This window comes from Aythya fuligula, chromosome Z, assembly GCF_009819795.1.
Source record: "Aythya fuligula isolate bAytFul2 chromosome Z, bAytFul2.pri, whole genome shotgun sequence".
In the NCBI taxonomy this organism is placed as follows: domain Eukaryota; kingdom Metazoa; phylum Chordata; class Aves; order Anseriformes; family Anatidae; genus Aythya; species Aythya fuligula.
In genome coordinates this window covers 55,204,401-55,210,738 of record NC_045593.1, presented here as the reverse complement: position 1 = coordinate 55,210,738, position 6,338 = coordinate 55,204,401, and positions in this window count along the sequence as shown.

Sequence of the window (6,338 nt, the reverse complement as noted above, 5' to 3'; positions counted from 1 at the left end):
CTCTGAATGCAAGTTTTAAGTAAAACCATTTATTTACTTCAATATCATTGTGCCACCAATGATTAAGACATCTTCAGAAAAATGGCAAGGAAGAAAAAATCAGTTATTTTCTAAGAATGCTCCACCTAGCAGACATCCCTTATAGGATCTCTAAATCTATTTAGAGTCTTTAAATGTTTAATTTTACAAATTATATATAAATTATTATATAGTTTTTTATTATAAAGTATTATATATAAATAACAAAATATCATTTTGATGACTGAAGCACTCCCTTTTTATCTAAACTGGCACTAAAAAGATTGCTATGCTTTCTCTTGTCAGAACACACAGTGGAAAATTACTGCTACCTTTGTTCTCTTTGACTGGGTAAGTACCTCATTGTTTTCTCATTTGCAAATGAAAGAAATTGCATGTGCTTTGTTTTTGTCTAATTGCAATAAAGTCAATTAATATTGGAAGTTCCTAGCCCAAAATGTAACTTTGACTTAGGCTTAGATGTACCATGGTGGTTTTGCTGCTCTAACAACTGCAGGAAACTCTGTTAATTAGTGTGCACTGCTAATTACACTGCACAACTACAAATTCAATTTGGGCTCTAGTAAGTCTCAAAATTTCTCTCCTAACAGCTTTGAGTACAGTAACACAATGTGTCTTTTGTTTTCTATCTATTTAGCTAGAAAATCATAATATCAATGCAGTATTAACATTTTATAATCCAAAAAAGTGAAAATTCTAAAGATCAAAACCAAAGGTCTCTCTGCTAAAACTACTTTTTTTTTGAGAACTGTCTCTAGAAGGTCTTTTCCAGACACTTCCACAGAAATGTCCTCAATTACAAAAACTGAGCAAGTTTGTAAACCTTGAGTTCAACAAGCTGAGTTAAAGATATGACATTTTTTGAGAGCAAAGTGTTGTCCTAATTTTTATTTTATTTTATTTTATTTTATTTTATTTTATTTTATTTTATTTTATTTTATTTTATTTTATTTTTGAGAGAGAGAGAGGGAGGAATGGTGGTGGTGGTTTTTGTTGTTGTTGTTTTTAATTTTGGATCTAAATTACAAAAAAATGGCTTTCGAAATCTGACAAGTTGACAGGCCCGATTTTATAAGTCCTTGGAAAAGTTACATGCAAAAAGAAAAATCCAAAAATTCTTTAAATTACATTTATGTTAGTACATTTAAAAATACATTGTTCTCTTAATGATTTAAATTTCTATTTTCCATTTATTTTTCTTGAATCTTTTCTACCCTTGCTTTGAGCTGCAGCACTATGTGACAACCCTAGGTAGCACCATTGTAGGTAGTGTGAAAGCAGCTGATTCACAAATTTAGTGTATTTGGAAAATAAGGAATTTAGTTGTTCTGGATCCATGCTTTCAGACTTACACTGTGAAAATCAAACACATACATGAGCATATTCATTAATGGCCAATAAATAAAAATTAATCACAACTTCAAATGGAAACTTTACTCACCAGAAAACAATAGATATCAATGCAATTACTCACAAAATGTGGTATGAGCAGGCTAAGAGTACCAGAAGTTGAAATTAGATGAATACAATATTTGTGATTCTGAGCCAGGACCTGAAATTCATAGAATCACAGAATGATTTGGGTTGGAAGGGATCTTAAAGACCATCTAGATCCAACCCCCCTGCCATGGTGTGGTGGTTTTACCTTGCTAGGCAGCTGAACTCCACCACAACCATTCTCTCATTCCCCCTCCTCAGAAGAGGAGGAGGAGAAGAAAAGAAAAAAAAAAAAAAAAAGAAAGAAAAGAAGAAGAAGAAGAAGAAGAAGAAGAAGAAGAAGAAGAAGAAGAAGAAGAAGAAGAAGAAGAAGAAGAAGAAGAAGAAGAAAAATAAAAACACAACTATTAATGTGTTGCAATAATGATAATTTAGTTAAAGGAAAAATATTATTAAGGTAAAATTATTATTAAGAGAAAATTAAATAATTTAACTAAAGGGAGAAGGAAAGGGAGAAAAAAGGAAACAAAAATGAAAACAAGTGTCCTGGTTTCAGTTAGGACAGAGTTGATTTTCCTCCTATTAGCTGGTAGGGTGCTATGTTTTGGCTTTTGATGAGAAGTTTTAATTTTTTTTGATGCCGATGTTTTAATTGTTGCAGTGCAGTGCTCACACCAAGCTGAGGACGTTTCACAGCAGGCAGGCTGGGGGTGCAGCAGGACCTGAGACAGCTGACCCAAACTGGCCAAAGGGGCATTCCATACCGTATGGGGTCATGCTGAGCAATATATAGGGATGGTTAGACTGGGTGGGGGGGCCAGGCTGCTCAGGGTTAGGCTGGGCATCGGTCAGTGCGTGGTGAGCAATTGCATTGTGCATCACTTGTTTCGTACCCATTATTGTTAGTAGTACTATTATCATCATTACTGTTATTATTATTTTCCCGTCTTAATAAACTGTCTGTATCTCAACCCACAGGCTTCACTTTCCCATTTCTCTCTCCCATGCCAAGAGAGGGATTGGGGGAGGGTGAGCGAATGGCTGTGTGGTGTTTAGCTGCTGGCCGGGTTAAACCACAGCAACAAGCAAATGCAATGTGGAAGCACAAAGAGAGAAGAAATAAATTCCTCTCTACTTCCCATCAACAAGCGATGTTTGACCATGTCCCTGAGGCAAGACCTCAATATGCACAGCCTTTGCTTAGGAGGATAGATGTTTTCAAAACTCACTGCTGCAGAAGCTTGGTCTTTCAAAATGCACAATGGGACAAAAGGGAGCCAGAAGATATTACAGTGGAACAACTTATTACTTTAGAGTACGATTGAGGGAAAGCCACCCTTACAAAAGTAAAACGCATGCTACAGGTTTCATACATTTCTCCCCTAGAGGTATGAAGTACCGAGTTATCAAGAAACACTGGACTGACACACTGAACTTACAATGTAAACAGCTGGAATAAATACCACTTCTCCTCGACACTTAATTTACAGCAATATATAGGTGCCTCTCAAAGTTTTATATGAGTATGAATATGGTTTTGTGTTTTTCTTAATGACTGGGATGATGAGAGAAGCATTTTTAGCCAGTCTGTGGATGGCTGTTAACTGTCAGATGTGTATCTGATAGACTCAAAGACAAAGCTGTATTTTAGAGGGATCCTGGAAAGATGGAATTTTAGAGGGATGGAAAGATGGAATGACAGCAATCCCATGAAGTTCAAAAACTGCAAATGATAAACTCTGCACAAAGGACAGAACACCTCGTGTGAAAAGACAGGATGGGTACTAGAAAATATCAGCAGAAAAGGATCTGGGGGCCTTGGTGCACAACTTGTGCATGAGTCAGCTGTGTGCCCTTTCAGCAGTAAAAATGAACTCCAACTGGGCTGTGCAGAGTGCAGACAGATGCAAGGGATATGATTGTTCTGCTCCGTTCATGCTTGTAAGACCACATCTGGGCTGCTGCTTCCAGTCAGGGCCTCCTCAATATAAGACAAATTTGATATACCAGAGAAAGTCCAGCGGAGGCCAACAGTGTGATGGGTCTGCAGAACACACAACGTGTAAGGAAAGGTTAAGACAGCTGTGTTTGCTCAGCCTGGCAAAGGGGAGGGTTTGGGGCTCTTCAGCTCCCTAATTGGGGAAGTAGAGGTGCAGAGTAATAGGTAACAGATAAAGGGCAAAACTGCAGAAAAAGCAGTATGTAGTTAGGGGAACAAAATATTTTATGGAAAAGATAGCCAAACTTTGCATTGGTACACCAGAGAGCCTGTGGACCACCATCCCTCAAAGTATTCAAAACTTGTACAAGTTCCTAAGTAACCTTCAAAGTTGACCCTCTGTGAAGAAGGGAGTGGGAACAGAGAACCTCCAATACAATGGCCTAAATTATTCTATGATACCAACCAGGCTTTAGCTATATTGATTAGTTCACGGAGAGAACCCAAGGAACATTTCTGGAAAGGTAGCATTTATTTTGCTTGGTAACGCAAAACCTTTAATGACATCGTACTAACACAGACTGGTGAGCCTCATGTCTGTGCCTGGGAAATTCATGGAACAGATCCTCCTGGAAGATGTGTTGTGGGATATGCAAGACAAAGAGGTGATCCGAGATGACCACTGTGGCTTCACCAAGGGTAAATCATGCCGGACCAGTCTGGTGGCTTTCTATAATGGAGTGAAGGACTTACGCAGTCCTTTGACATGAGTCCTCTACATGAGCCAGTAGTGTGTGCTTGCAGCCCAGAAGACCAACTGCATCCTGGGCTGCATCAACAGAGCGGTGGCCAGCAGGGGAGGGAGGTGGTTGTGCCCCTCTGCTCTGCCCTCATGAGGCCCCACCTGGAGCACTGCATCCAGGTCTGGGGCCCCAGCACAAGAAGGATGTGGGGCTGTTAGAGCAAGCCCAGAGGAGGGCCACAAAGATGATCAGAGGGCTGAAGCACCTCTCCTATGAAGACAAGTTGAGAGAACTGGGGACTTTCAGCCTGGAGAAGAGAAAGCTCTGGGGAGACCTTATTGCATCCTCTAAATACTTAAAGAGGACTTACAAAAAACATGGAGAGCAACTTTTTACTTGGGCAGATAGTGATAGGACAAGAGGAATGGTTTTAAACTAAAAAAGGGTCGATTTAGATTAGATTTTAGGAAGAAGTGCTTTACTTGGAGGGTGCTGAGGCACTGGCACCGGCTGCCCAGAGAACCTGTGGATGCCCCATTCCTGGAGGTGTTCAAGGCCAGGATGGATGGGGCTTTGGGCAACCTGGTCTGGTGGGAGGTGTCCCTGCCCATGGCAGGGCGGTTGGTGCTAGGGGATCTTTAAGGTTTCTTTAGTCCAAACCGTTCTATGATTCTGTGATTTTATGATCTTTGGAAAAAGAAGACATCCGTTTTTCACTTTTAAAGTAGAGCATAATTTTATATTACTAACTTCATTATACATTTTACATAATATTTCACTTAGGAATCATTGAAATTAATCAAGCTCTGTCCATTCCATGGAGTGCTCCCTACTCAGTAAGAGAATTCCAAGGCATAAGTTTCAGTTTCAGCTCTGCACATACTTTCTCTAAAGCATTCCAGCATCTCTTGAATCCGGACATACAATGGGAAGCATCACCAACTGGGCAAGTAAACTTCTTTAAGATAGGAAGGTTTAATATAATAATATTAATTTAATAATCTTACATTTAATAACGTAAGATTGTGCGCTAATGAACATGTCACTGAAATACAGAAAATAGAACAATTTATTTCAGTTTCTTAACTATAATATCAACTATTATGTTTATTTAAGTGAAGAATCACATCAAACTGGAATTAAAGCAGAAAACAGACACATGTAGTTCACAATAAACCAACTGGGCATTGTGACCTCGTAATAAATGAACACATCAAAACACAAGTTTGAAAAACTTCAGAAGCTTTAAGCTGTGGAAAAGTGTGAAAGGAAATCACATATATTAAAGGATAGAAACCCACACTTATTGCACCCTTTATTTTGGAACATACCCAAGCCATTCTATGACTCTGTGATTCTGTGATTCCGTGGTTCTATGAATCTATCGTATGAGCTAAACTCTGCTCAGTGGCAATATTGTACACCAGAGATGTCCAACCTTACTGTTCCTGTGAGCTGCACACCATGGTCAAGAGGACTCATATAACTTATAGCATTTCAAGGAGACCAGTGGTGCGACTGAATGAAACCTGAGAAGACTCTGAGCCCCCATAGGAAAATACACACAGCCAGGTGGTTGCAACCTAGCAAAGCCCAGCTGCTCATGGTCATTTCCTTATACAGAAGGGACCCGTCACAGCCACCCAGCACTGGCAGAGGATCCATGTTAAAACTCCTATGCAGCTGGAGAAAATTCATTTAGCTGGAGACCCTGAGCCCTAGCAGAACTGACATGCATTTTCTGTGCAGTTAGAAACAGAAACACAGGGTTCCAGAAGTCATCCAATCAAACATACTCCGAAGCAGCCTGAGAAAAGCCAAACCATCTGAACATTTGTCTAGTATGTCAATAACAACAACAACATTAATAATGACATCAACAACTTTGGGGAACAAACATTCCATACTTTCCTGTGTGGAATTTCATAACCATCTCCACAAGGAAGATTTTTTCCTGGTAAATCAACAGTTTCACTTTTTTAATTAAGCTGATTTCTTCTTATCTTTTCCCTAGCAATGCAGAGAATCATCTTTCACCATCCCCTCAACACAAGAAGGCTGACAGAAGACATCTGCCAGCTTTTGTGGCTTTATAAAAGATTACATTGATATTTACAGAAAAAGAAGAAGAAAAGTTTATTCTCTCATTTTTCCCTTGACTATGAAATTACTGCTGTGGG